This window comes from Triturus cristatus, chromosome 3_2, assembly GCF_964204655.1.
Source record: "Triturus cristatus chromosome 3_2, aTriCri1.1, whole genome shotgun sequence".
NCBI lineage: Eukaryota > Metazoa > Chordata > Amphibia > Caudata > Salamandridae > Triturus > Triturus cristatus.
In genome coordinates, this window is record NC_140584.1 from 702147182 (window position 1) to 702161610 (window position 14429).

At 45.1% G+C, this 14429-nt stretch overlaps 1 long non-coding RNA gene across 2 annotated transcripts in view; it reads left to right on the plus strand.

Annotated features, from left to right (window-relative positions):
* Positions 1 to 14429, plus strand: part of LOC146857999 (uncharacterized) — a 406095-nt gene that overhangs the window by 87624 nt on the left and 304042 nt on the right. Inside the window, exons 3-4 of one of the 2 annotated variants that reach the window (XR_014979636.1) lie at positions 7164 to 7252; positions 8939 to 10160. The exons of the other annotated variant lie outside the window; for it this stretch is intronic. This is a non-coding gene — a long non-coding RNA (uncharacterized LOC146857999). Of the gene's footprint in view, positions 1 to 7163; positions 7253 to 8938; positions 10161 to 14429 lie in introns of those variants that run through there. 2 annotated transcript variants of the gene reach the window in all.

Consider the following 14429-nt stretch of genomic DNA (forward strand, 5'->3'; position numbering starts at 1 on the left):
GGAGACTTAGGGCAGTACAGAATAGTAAAACAATGTTATTACCAGTTGTCTCCTGTGCATTTCTGCCTTCAAAATGTAAGCCAATGTGTAAAAAAAGAAGACATTTTGAAAAATGTCCTCTAATTCACATGCTAGGATGGGTACCCAAAAATTCAGGGATGTGTGAATAACCAGTGATTCTAAACTCAAGTGCTTGTTCCCATTTTAGAAATACATAAGTTTCCTTTATATCTATTTTTCACTCTTTATATTTTACCAATTGTTGTATGCTCGGTAGACAATGAAAACCTATTGCAAGGTGCAGCTCAGTTATCGGCTCTGGATACCTCAGGTTCTTAGTGAACCTAGAAGCCCTATATATACCTTCAACCATTAGGTCCAGCGGACATAACGGTAAATTGCTTTAAAAAACTCTGCATAGTTTGAAAAAGTTACAGGTTATAATCTGGGCACAAATGGCTGTTTTTTTCAACTCAATTTAAATATTTTATCATTTCAACTGTTACTTTCTATAAGAAAACCTTGAAAGATCTACACAAATTACCTCTTGCTGAATTCAGAATTTTGTCTATGTTTCAGAAATGGATATCTTTCCAGGATCCATTATTGGGTTCACACCCATTTCTACCAATAACTGGAAGGAGGTCAAAGCACAAAAAATAGGAAAAATAAACTATGTCCCAGTAAAATGACAAAACTGTGTAGAAAATGTTGGTTTTCTGCCTATTCCTGAAATCTGATAAAATTGTGATTTAGGCACTGCAAACCCTTTGTGATACCATTTGCAAGGAAAAAACCAGACACTTTCTTCTGCAGCATTTTTTCCCATGTTCACCCCCAAAAAACACATTTTGCTGTATTTTGGCTAATTTCTTGGTCCACTTCATAGGAATTCCCAAACCCTGGGTACCTTTATAATCCTCAGAATGTTGAAAAAAAGGACGAAAAGTTGGCATGGATACTTTATGTGGACGAAAAGTTATGGGGGCCTAATGGCAACTACCCCAAATAGCCAAAAAGGGCATGGCAGGGAGGGGTGGGAAGCCTGGCAGTGAAAGGGTTTAACTTTAGGGACTTAACCAAGGCGCTAACAGTTAATTTTAGAACTTTAGAAAAAATTGACAAATTGCAAAAATCACTTTTAACTAATGGCAATTTTTGGATTTACTCATGTAGCCCCTTAGTGACAAAGTGGTATCAGCAAACGCAAAGTAGTAGACCCCAGCGCTGATCCACCAATGAAGAAAGCTGGATCTCTATATAGTGTACTAACATGAAGCACACTGTTCAAGGAATCCAGTGGGTGCCCAATTGGCTTACAGAGGATAAAGTAGATAATACTAACGCTCTCCTTTGTGGTAGTGTGGGCGAGCAGTTAGGTTTATCAGAGGGTAGTGCTAAGCATTTGTTGTACTCACAGAGGCAATACATGAGACACACACTCAAAGAATAAATCTGAGACCAATTTAGAAAAATAACAAGTCTTTTTATATATATTTTCGAACCAAGAACTATGTTCAGAGGTAAGTATTGTATTTCTTATGAATTCATAAGGATAAGCAAATATTTTAAAGCTGTGCTCAAATACGCACTATACAATCATATCGGAGGAAAAAGCTGGTAGGTAAAGCCCACAGCACAGACAGTTATAGGGGTTCACCCTCTAGGTTGAGGGTAGCAGGAATCAAGGACCAATGTTCTACCAATAGTCGTCCGGTGCATCCCGACTTCCCCCGGGAGCAGGGTATTGGTGGAGATGATAGTTGGTAGTTGGCGCGCAACATGGAAGGGGGGCCCTCTAAATATAGTCTGCACATGAGGACTTGTGGGTAAGTCCAAGAGCTCCCAAATGGGGGCTAAGGTTGCAAGGGCCTTAGGAACAAGGGAGCACAGCTGGTTCATCTTCACCTAGGCCAGGCGGACTAGGTGCAGAGTAGGTAGGTTGGCCAGCTCTGGTGCGTAAAGGTGCTCCTCGCGGTCAAGGGCAAACAGCTGGCAGGGGCAAATTCAGGACTGTTGGGTCACTCTCAAAGTGGGTGTCAGGGGTCTTAATGCCCCTCGGTGGTTTCTGGGCTCCAGCACAGTTGGAGTCTTGACTGGCCTCTTTGATGTTGGTCTTGGGTGCAGGGTGTCTGGTACCCCAAAGATTGGTACCGCCTGACTATGGTTGGTCCTGGTGCCTCCACACTCAGTGGGGAGACAGATCTGACCTTCCAGAGCAGGAGTACCTCTTACTGATTGGTTGCTGCACTGGTCGGGCCAGGGAGCTGCAAGTCAGTGGACTGTACACTGTGTTTCGGTGCCTGCGGTCTGCAGGGGAGTAGCTCCTCTACTTCAAGGAAGTTCTAGGGCAGTTTGCGAAGGCTGGTAGTCTTCTATGGTTCTTAGAGACCACACAGCTGCAGGAAAAGGCATTTCACCTTGATTGTCAAGTCTTTATGAAGCAGGCATGGGTTTGTGCCAAAACTCTGTGGGTTCAGCAGCTCTTCTTTGTCCTCCTCATCTTTAGGTCCATCAAATTTGAAGTTCTGGGTCGAGGGGTGCCATCTAAATACTCAATTTAGAAGTGATAAGGGGAGTACCAGGTAGTAGCTAATGGGCCACTCATGTTTAAGGTGACTACACCCTCTTTATGACCACTTCCTGTGGGAAGTGGACATAACCCTGACCCTAACAGGCTAAATCTCTCCAATACAAGATGGAGGATTCTAAAAAGTGGGGTCCACATCAGCTGCCCCACCTTAGGAGAGGTGCTGGCTCGGTGTGGGCACATCTAACTAATTTTCCCACCTGTCCTAGAAGTGGGGACAGGACAGGGGGTTGGCATCTTCCACTAGCTACAGAAGCCTGGGGTGCATTTCAAAGGCTGCATGGATTTAAAGCTTCCCACCCTGGAAGGTATTTCCGACTTGGATTAGGTGTGAACACCTCCACCCAGAGCAGGCTTTGTTCTTGGCCTCTGAGACAAAGTCTCTCACTCCAAGATGCCATAAACATGTCTAGTGGTGGCAGATTGGTTGAGACCAGTCAGTCAACACACTAGTAGTCAGTAGATTGGAATAGGTGATAGATTTGCTCCTGTCAAGGAAAGAAGGACATGCATTTGCAGGGTAGGCATTAGGAGAGAAGGTCTGAATATTCGATGGGTGTGTGGTGGAAAGGGTTTTACCATGAGGAACAATAAGAAATAAGAATGGTTTAAAAAACATGCCATTGCACTGTGCTCACCTGTACTCTATGAAGAATTAGGCATTCAGAGAGCACTTTGCATTGTCACAAGTGCAAATTCACAAATGTTTTCCATGGGTATGCTGGAAAACCTGGGAATGTAGCTGGTTTCTGTAAACACTTTGTCAACTCCTTAAAATTCAGACCCCATACAAGGCCGTAACCTGCAGGGGACGATTTCCGATTTTTTTTCTGAATGCCACTTATAGTGTTTTAATGGTTTAACGTTTTGTCAGAACAGCAATGTTGCAGTGACACCACAAAGTCACTAACAATAACACTTTGTAAGTTGAGTACATACAGAACATTTTTGGTTGTCTTGAAAATACTTTAATTAGGATCGATTGTGTTTTTTTGGGGTGTCCATTTTTGGCATTATAAACAAAGGGCTATGTATATTGGGGGAGCATAGCTCATGTTGTACTTATCGAAAATAGGAAAAAGTTCCTAACGTGTAGTCGGACATTAGAAATGCTTACTAGGCCCTTTATTTGAGGACATAACTTTTTTGTAATTAATGCAGAAGAGTTTCAGAAGATGAGATGTGTAGGAGTTGAACTGAGTCACCGGTGAATCACTCAAAGATGTGTCGCCTGGGGAAAGGACAGGCTGTAAAGAAATGCTTTGATTTTCTTCTGCAAGAGGAATGTGCCTGCCGGAACACAGCGGGAACCTTGTAGAATCACTAGGAGAGGCCATGCCGCTGCAGCAAAGAAGAATAAAGAAAACGAATGCATGAAAAAGGCTCGAGCGTTTGACTTGCTGTATAATGGCAAAAACCACAGGAGCGTGAAGGCCCTCGGTGGTTGAACTCATAGATTCTTAGTGAACACATTAACAGAATCTTACTGGCACAGCACTTTGAGTATGTAGGAAGAGAACACGGCGGGCTAATATTTTATTAAATTGGTGCGTTGTTCAGACACATGTCATATTTATAAGGGTGCAAGTGTCCCCCTCCAGGCTCGAACCGAGGTCTCCCTCACGTTATCAAAAACTACTGCCTTTGAGCATAGGAAAAAAATTGAAAGTAGAATTATTATGTTTGTTTAATAAGGCTAAAAAAAGTACCATATCATTCACTAATCAGAGGAAACATTTAAATGGGCACTTCTCTTATCACACTCTCTAACCATAAGTGACTTTCATGTTAAGCAGCCTAAGCCTGTATGTGGAAGTGGGAAAGTAAATATCTCACCAGCACTGTGGGCATTCGCAAAATAAGCGCAATGGTTAGGTCCAGTCCTGAATGGGAGTGTGCGCTGCACCTTATCACTACCCATCCCACTTTAATATCTATATGGAAGCCAGTTATCTTTTTACTATAAATGCACGTGCCTAAGGAAGTGGTTCAGCACAAGAAATGCAGCTGGGTTGTGCAGGCTTCTGCAATAGCCCCTGGAAGATTCCCGATCCCTGAGTTTTCAGATAGGATGCCAAAGTCTTGGCTACCACTGTGTTACAATGAAGAAAGATACACAGGTAGGTCTTGTAGATAAAGGTTATAGATTTATTCTTCAAGTTACTTCATAGGTTACAGGAGGATGGTAAGATCCATATTATGCCCCACCAGGAGCAGCCTCATGCTGCTCAGCCCATCCACTCCAACTGATTCTCCCTTCAACACAAACACCCTGAAAATTCTAAATGACATCACCATTGGCTGAGCAGCAAGGCGGAGAACCACAATAGGGAGGATGCATTAACCAACAACTAGATTATAACACATCTCCCCCTTATAATGATTAGAAAAAATCAAGTGTATGCAAGATGATAAAACACATTCAACATGTACAATAAAATAAAATTACATACCCATCCAATGAACAAAAAAACAGGTAAAACAAAAGCAAAAGTGTTACATTCTTTAAAACAGTGGATGCTCACCCACATTAATTCATTCCCCATTCACAACTTAGCACAAGAAATAACTCACTCTTCAAACTACGGGTACCACACCACCACATAACACAGAGTACCCATCACACCTCACACTCAAGGCACACACAGCAGCAGGACCAGGGACTACCAACCCTATACTGCACTTACACACAGGGTAACATCACAACCCTAAAACAGTGGATACCAAACACCACCTCACCTCACACTCAAGGCACAACAATACGGCAGGACTGGGGTCTCTCAAACCTCTACTGCACTTACACACAGGGTAACATAACAACCCTAAAACAGTGGATACCAAACACCACCTCACCTCACACTCAAGGTAAGATCCATATTATGCCCCACCAGGAGCAGCCTCCTTGCTGCTCAGCCCATCCACTCCAACTGATTCTCCCTTCAACACAAACACCCTGAACTATTGTATGCAGATTTAGATTCCATATATAGGTTTCCCGATTTATGCCCTTATATAGGTACAATTTACATTGCCCTTATTTGGACATAGAAATCCAGCCCTTATTTAGACATTGTCCGTACAAACCAAATACAGGCATGGCCACCTACATCTGTCCATCCACGTCACAACAACTTCTTGGAAAACCAGACCCATAAGCCTTTAGGAATTTCCCTCAGCTTGAATATGGATTTCTCCAAGAACACATTAAGTATGCATGAACATCTATTCCTTGGGGGTTCATTCATGACGTTCCTCTGCCCGACTTTTACGTCAATAGTGGCATTCCTAGACACCTTCAAGGTATAAATATACCAGCACTTGCCTTGGCAAATTGCGGTTCACGGAGGATTCGATCCAACCCAGACTACGCGGTTTGCCACAGAAAGGGGGAACAACCTTTACAACGCAACTTTTACAACGCACTACCTTTACAACGCATTTTTTACAACGCATAATCCATTACAACGCATGACATTACAACGCATGACACAACGCATTTTTAAAAACTACCTTTACAACGCATTCCATTACAACGCATACTACCATTACAACGCATACCATTACAACGCATAATATTACACTACACTATCCAACACTTACCCTACTGTTGCACCCCCTGGAGTTAGAATAGTAATTTGTACCCCTATACTATCCAACACTTACCCTACTGATGCACCCCCTGGAGTTAGAATAGTAATTTTTACCCCTATTCTATCCAACACTTACCCTACTGTTGCACCCCCTGGAGTTAGAATAGTAATTTTTACCCCTATACTATCCAACACTTACCCTACTGTTGCACCCCCTGGAGTTAGAATAGTAATTTTTACCCCTATACTATCCAACACTTACCCTACTGTTGCACCCCCTGGAGTTAGAATAGTAATTTTTACCCCTATACTATCCAACACTTACCCTACTGTTGCACCCCCTGGAGTTAGAATAGTAATTTTTACCCCTATACTATCCAACACTTACCCTACTGTTGCACCCCCTGGAGTTAGAATAGTAATTTTTACCCCTATACTATCCAACACTTACCCTACTGTTGCACCCCCTGGAGTTAGAATAGTAATTTTTACCCCTATACTATCCAACACTTACCCTACTGATGCACCCCCTGGAGTTAGAATAGTAATTTTTACCCCTATACTATCCAACACTTACCCTACTGTTGCACCCCCTGGAGTTAGAATAGTAAGTTTTTACCCCTATACTATCCAACACTTACCTTACTGTTGCACCCCCTGGAGTTAGAAAAGTAACTTTTACCCCTATACTATCTAATACTTACCTTAAATGCAATTTAATATTATGCGTTGTAATGGTATGCGTTGTAAAGGTAGTATGCGTTGTAATGGAAATGCGTTGTAAAGGTAGTTTTTAAAAATGCGTTGTAGTGTCATGCGTTGTAATGTCATGCGTTGTAATGGATTATGCGTTGTAAAAAATGCGTTGTAAGTGCATGCGTTGTAAAAGTGTGCGTTGTAACATCATACATCCCACAGAAAGATCGTAAGGAGATAGAGTTCCAGCCTGATGTACTGACCTGACGCTGCCATCCTCCTTGCAGAGAATCCAGCTCCAGTGCTCTCTGACTTCCCTTGCGGTGGGTTAGACTATCGAGACCAGAAAAGAGATTCCAACCTCTCTCATTCTCAGGTATGGAGCTAACTAGAACTTAGAGAAACTTTTGGCAACTCTTGGCTAAACTAAAATATAGCTAGCTATAGTTTAGAAACAGCACATACTTCAAACCTCGTACTGCACTTAGGTTAGGTACACTGGGGTAGAACAATTTAGAAGCATAAGATGAGTATTACATTTTAGCATTATGTTATTTCTGTATGTATTTTGATTAATATATGTCAGAGCTACAAACCATGCTATTGCAGTATTATTTTATCTTACTGCTAACCTCGTACATATTGTACATCGCAGTCGGTCTTACGATTGTAGCAATTCATATCTCTTGCATGAGAAATAAGACTGTTCAATAAACTCTTTTATTGAAACGCCTGTCTCCCTATTTCTGTGCAACTCTGTAGAAACGAAGCATGCACGATTGACTAAATGAAACTGTTATCTATTGTTTCCACGATTCTGAGACTGTTCCAATTCTAAAGGGAGACAAAGTTGTCATGTTTATGCGGTTGTCAGAGACTAATCCCTTCTTGTATATTCAAGAAGTTTCTAGTGACCTCTGAGTTAGCTGGCACACACAAGTAATTAAGTTTAATATACTCGATAGAGACATACTGACCTTAGTCCTATGTCAAATCTATAGTGTATATCATTCCAATGCGCAGAGCCTATCAGGGATATAGGAACTACACTACATGGTGCCCAACGGTTTGGTAAGGCACTAATTTAACGCTAGATACTGAAGTAACTCAGTCGTGCTTTTCTCAGAGACCCTCTACTCATAGAACTCCATAAGACGTCTAGAGTGGGTAGGGATAATATCCTCCATAGCTGAGTAGGACGAAAGTCCTATGTATTAGCTGTTTGGTTTTGTTTAAAGTTGAAAGGATACAGTGTCCCAAAATATTGTGCACCTTATCTTTGTTCCCTTGAAACTTGCTCTGCATTTTTCATTTCAACATGTCCGAAAATGGCACAAACATTGATGCTGGTGGGGCTGTAGCCGACCAAGTCGCAGCAGCTTTTAAACGTACAGGTTTTCAAGAAACCGACGAGGATGCTATAATCATCCATCCAAATTTAAGGAGAGCCATCACTCTAAAACGTATAAAACATGGCTTAACACCAAGAGGTGGTAGAGCAGTTTTCGTGATAGAGTCACATGAATCTCACCAGACAGAGGTATTCTACTCGTGGATAGTATTCCCAGAATCAAATCCAGTAACACACTTCTTTCACTTCTACAAAGAAGATGAACCACCAGAGGAATACATTCCTTTCAAGGATATTGAAATTCTACTCACATACCATCAGCATGAGCTCTGGTTTAAAGGCCCCTAAAACATTACAATCACATTACCAGGCTCAGTCCACAAGGTAGATGAGGAGCAACATGGCCGATTTTAGCCGGCTACACACCTGACCCTGACATTGAATCAATGTCAGACGAGGAATTACTTAAAAACATACAAAAGCTTGTCTGAAAGTCCTGATAAGGTCTTTACTAAAAATACTCCTACCTCTTCTAAAAAGAAGTGGGAAAATAGCAAATAGAATTCCAAAGAGAAGCGTTCTCATTCCTGAGGCAGGTCTCCTCCAGAAAAGGAGCCCTCTGAAAGGAGGTACAACCTCAGGAATAGGGATAATTTGAGAAAACCTGACAGATATCAAGATAATGATACACGTTCCTCTTGTACCTTTCAGATATCGTCACAGACATCCGAAAGAAGAGGACGGTCAGAAAACAAGGAAGAACGCGTGAAGTCCAAAGATGATCAACACGCTTAGAAAAATAAAGCGAAACCTCAATTCTCCAGGAAAAAGGTAGCCGGTCTGAAGATCAGGCATGCAGAGAATACTGAGAATCCAACTCAGGAACGGAGAGTGGGCCCAGACCATGCTGGACAGTGCAGCAAAAGTTACAATAGCTCGCCAGAACCTGAAGGGACTTCTGGAGACAGTGGACTTGAATGAAGACATACAAGTTGAGACTGTAGACACCAGGGTTAGTTCTCCACATAGGTTATATGAAATAACACTCCGGATGGAGGGAGACATACCAAGAAAAGTGAAAGCACTCTTTTGGGAGCATCTTTCAAAGGGTTATGATATACTTCTAGCAGAACAGGACTGGCCACCAGAGTTTGTCAGGGAGTGCCCACATGGCGAGGCCATCATTATGCCTGCCTTCTCCAACCATGTTCCAGTTCATTTAAAATATACATTAGCCAGGAAATGGGCAGTAGCCCAAGCCCCAGCACAGTATAAAAATCATGTTGGATGGGATGAGGACTCACCTCACCATAAAATCCAGTTAAAAAATCAACCTACTGCACAAAGGCAGTGCCCAGTTAAGCAAGAAGCTAAAAAACAGGTCAGGGATATCTTAGATCAACTTGAATATCAGGGGGTGATTGAAACATGCACCTCATCAATGAACAACCCTTTATTTCCTGTCTCCAAACCAGGCAATACATATTGTCGAGTTTTGGATTGCAGACACTTAAATTCTTGTTGCAAAACATTTAATAATAATAATTTTATTGCATGATTAATTAAAATCTTACAATTCAAGAATCACCAATACTCAGTCACTAAAACCTATCTATACAAGAGAGATCATAAAATAAATTAAATACGGAAGTTCAATTCATCATTATTACAATTCATTTGTTACTAATATAAAATTAACAGTCATTTACAGTTATAAGTTGGTTACTTTTGTGCAGCATCTCATATGCAAATGATGCTCTAACTGTCGGCAGCTTCCCTTCCTAATATGCTTAAGTCATTAACTTCCAACTTCTTTCTCATAAGCGAAATAAATTTAGTGAAGTTCGCAATCATTAATATATCCCTTGGGTTAAAGCAAGCTAACAGAGATTGTCTACATGATCGTATCCCTCTTTAATTAAAACAGGTTTTTAAATACCTCTTTCTTTCGACCTTCAATGATGTACAAATGCAAACCAAATGTATGATGTTTTCTTCCAAACGGTTACATAGTCTACAGGGAGTTGGCTCAGTTGGTCTCAGCCAAGGCTTAGCGTGCATTAGTCCCGGAAGAATACAATATCTTGCAGACATAAATACGTTTTTTATTTGGGTTGTCCACGGTATTTCTAGATATGGTTGCACTTTATGTCAGGGCGCCTACGAAGTTGCGCGGAGGACTTCCCGCGGAACTACAAGTCCCAGCAACCCTAGACCAGGGGGTGGGGCGAAGGACTTTATTTACACGAACAACGCGTGAGGACGTTGTTCGTGATTCTGAATCCGGGGCGCAGTAGTCAGCGTCCGAACGGCGTGCATTCGAGCTGCTCTTCTGGATCTGGAGAGAGCTCCGTGAGCCAGGGGATCTTCCTGGGACGGCTGACGTAAAGGAGGGCGTCGCAGGGCTGGTCTTGGCGGCGTTTCGCTTCCGCGAGGCAGAGCCGGCGAGGTGACCCAGGTGCGTCCTTTTCGGGCACCTTAACCCCGCCGCAGTTGCTGCCAGCAGCGGACCCCCGCCTCAGCGACAGGTAACCCGTGTGAGTGAACACGGAAGCCCAGACGGGTGTCGGGGTGTGAAATTGATACGAGACATTTTGTTTTCTTGTTTGGATGTAAAACGGTCCCCGGCCTCCTGGCAGCCATGTGGGTGGAGCCGGCCTCGGACCGTGGTTATTGATTTTAATACATCGGCCCTCTGGCAGCCAATGTGGTGGAGCCAGGCCCTACGCTTGGGGAGTTCGAGACATTCACAGGAAAGCGAGTCCTTCACTGCCAAGCAGAAGAACCTTGACGATAAGGGTTCTCCCGTTTTTCTTTTCCTTGCTAGGGAACTTTCCTTCTTTCTGTTGTCACTGTGTATTTGCGAGTGGGAAACAAGTGGGTACGTATGAGCTCAGGGGAGAAAGGAGGCATTAGAGATGACTGGTGCAGTTGGCCCGAAGTGACCTCTTTTGTACTTGTTGTTTTGGCACAGATCCAGGTGCCGCAGTCTCCGAGAGACAACGTGTGTGTACTAGTGGAACGATTGACAGGGATACGCCTTGGCAGGTAGGAAGCTGCTCTAGTGAGACCACCTGAGAGTAGAGAGGATCTGAGACGATTGTAATTGTATGTTTTATGTCTTTCAGGTGTCCCTTCCCACGCTGCCCCTACCCTATCCTTCCCTCGCCTGATCGCCACAATACTCTGTGAAAGTTGAATCAGAGTTTGGGGAGGTCGGGAGGGGGACCCCTGTTTGGCATCGCCCCGATCCTGAGGAGAACCGGACGGTCGTGACAGAATCACGAACCCACGTTACCTTCTCCTCCCGGTCGGGGCGATTCGTTTAGATGGCTACGCTCGAGGAGGTGCTGCAGGCCTTAGCCGCGGTACAGCAAGAGTTGGTGGCATCTAGATTGGAGACAGCAGCATTGCGGGAGAGGGTGGATAGACAAGCCAGGAACCCTTCGATGCGGGGGTAGGTTTACCCCAAATACAGGTCACCGTACCTCCGCCTATTCCCTTGGCTAGCCCTGAAAGGTATGCCGGTGACCCATTAAAAATTCAGACGTTCTTAACCCAGATCACGCTTCACTTCTCGTGTCGTCCGGCATCATTCCCTACTAATCTATCGAGGGTGGCTTTTGCGATCTCTTACTTGACCGGCGATGCCGCCGATTGGGCGGTTCCGCTGGTCAGGAACGATGACCCTCTACTGACCGACTGGAACGCCTTCCGAAAGGAATTTGAAAGAGTATTCGACCGCCGGGCTACCACCCTAAGCGCAGATAGGGAACTGCTTGAGTTACGACAGGGCAAGAACGACCTGGTGACATATATGACTACGTTCAACCGGCTGGTGGTCGAGACAGCCTGGCCCGAAGAAAAGCGAATGGCCCTGTATTATCAAGGGTTGAAGGACGATCTTAAAGATGTGCTGGCGAGGATAGACCCCCAGCCTACGACCTGCACATATTTAATCAATCTCACATTACGCCTTGATCACAGGTTATCAGAGAGGGGGAGTGATCGGAGAAAAGGCGAGAGGTCAGGATTCGGAGGGGAGCAGGACAGTCGCCTCCCGAATGTAGCGCGGGAGACAGGTCCTGAACCCATGGAAGTGGGGGCAGTTCGACCTCCACTGTCGAAAACCGAGAGAGAAAACCGCAGAGTCCTGGGACTCTGCATGTATTGCGGGAAAAAGGGGCACTATGTGAGGGAGTGCCCCCTAAAGCCCAAGAAACGAGCAACGGGATTCATGGGGAAGAGGGTGGCCATCACCGCAGTAGAAACCACAGCCGCGGGAGACGCTCCTCGGAACGACACAGTGGAAACCGAGGTACGTGCGACAGAATGGAGATTACCGTCTCTGGCAGGGGGCGAGGCGTCCGCAACAGTATCCCATATAATACTTCACATGTTCCTTAAGACCGGTACAGACACACATCCGGTGCTCGTAATGGTTGATTCAGGAGCCACGGGCAACTTTATGGATGAGGGGCTGGTGCACAGGTTGGGGTTGGTAAGGGTCCCAGTGACCAAGCCGGAGTCGGTGTTGGCTGTGGATGGGAAACCGTTGACCTCCGGTCCTATCACGGAGCAAACGGAGGTGGTGGGATTGGTGCTCCAAGGAGAGAACCAGGACCACGTGGAAGACATCTCCTTGAAAATAATCGAAGCCCCCCAGTACGAGATCATCTTGGGGATGCCATGGTTGCGTGGGCATAACCCTACCATAGATTGGAGGCAGAAGACCATATGTTTCACCTCCAAAGAATGTATGGAGCAGTGTATGACCGACAGGGGGTCCGTCGCCCTCACGCTCGCCCAAGCTCCGATGTGGCAGGTGGCCACGGCGGCCGAAAAAGAAGTAGAGCTCCCACCTGAATACGCTAGGTATCGGGGAGTATTTTGTGAAAAAGAAGCTGAAGCCCTGCCGCCCCATCGCGAGTATGATTGTAGAATCGACCTAGTGGATGGGGCGGTTATGCCAACCTGCCGGGTGTACGCCTTATCCGAGCCCGAGACCAGACATCTGCGGCAATACCTAGATACCTTCTGTGCCTTGGGGTTTATTCGCCCCTCTCGCTCTCCGGCAGCTTCTCCCCTGTTCTTTATCGCCAAGGCAAACGGCGATCTTCGAACGTGCATAGATTATCACATGTTAAATAAAAACACCATCAGGAATAGGTACCCTCTGCCGCTCATCCCCGTGTTGCTGGACCAGGTGAAGGAGGCCAACATTTACATGCGACTCGATTTACGAGGGGCCTATCATCTGGTCCGAGTACGCAAGGGGGATGAATGGAAGACGGCGTTCAAAACCCGATTCGGTCTTTTTGAATATTTGGTGATGCCGTTCGGGCTTTGTAACGCCCCGGCGCATTTCAATATTTCTTGAACGACGTGCTAAAAGATTACATTGACAGGTTTGTCATCGTCTACATCGGTGACATCCTGGTCTTCTCTGTCTCCCCGGAACAACATGTGGGCCATGTCCTAATGATTTTGAAAAGATTACAAGAACAGCACTTATACTGCAAGCTTAGTAAGTGCGAGTTTGGGGTCACCGAGGTGGAGTTCCTGGGAGTTATTCTGAGTCCCAGGGGGTTTAGGATGGCTGAGAGAAAGGTGAAAGCGGTACAGGACTGGCCGGTGCCCCGCTGTGTGAGATGTGCAGTGTTTTCTGGGCTTCTCCAATTATTATCGGAGGTTCATCTCTCACTTTTCTCAACTAGCTTCTCCCATCACTAGGTTGTTGAGAAAGGGGGCCGTCTTCTTATGGACCCCCGAAGCCATGGACGCTTTCCTCCTTCTAAAAAAGGCCTTCTGTTCCGCCCCCATCTTGCGCCACCCGCAACCCGATGTCCCTTTCATCGTCGAGGCTGATGCCTCCAACATCGCGGTGGGGGCGGTGTTGTCTCAACGAGACAAACAGACTGGACAGCTACACCCAGTGGCCTTCTTGTCCAAGAAACTGAGCTCGGCGGAACTCAATTACTCAGTCCCCGAAAAAGAGCTGTTGGCCATCAAGAAAGCCTTCCAGGAGTGGAGGCACTATTTATGGGGGGCCCTCCATCCGGTCACCGTGTACACGGATCACAAAAACCTTCAATATATGAAGACCGCGAGACTCCTCTCGCAGAGGCAGATGAGATGGATGATATTCTTCGCGGACTACGAGTTCGTTGTCACGTTTCGCCCAGGCTCAGAGAACCGGAAG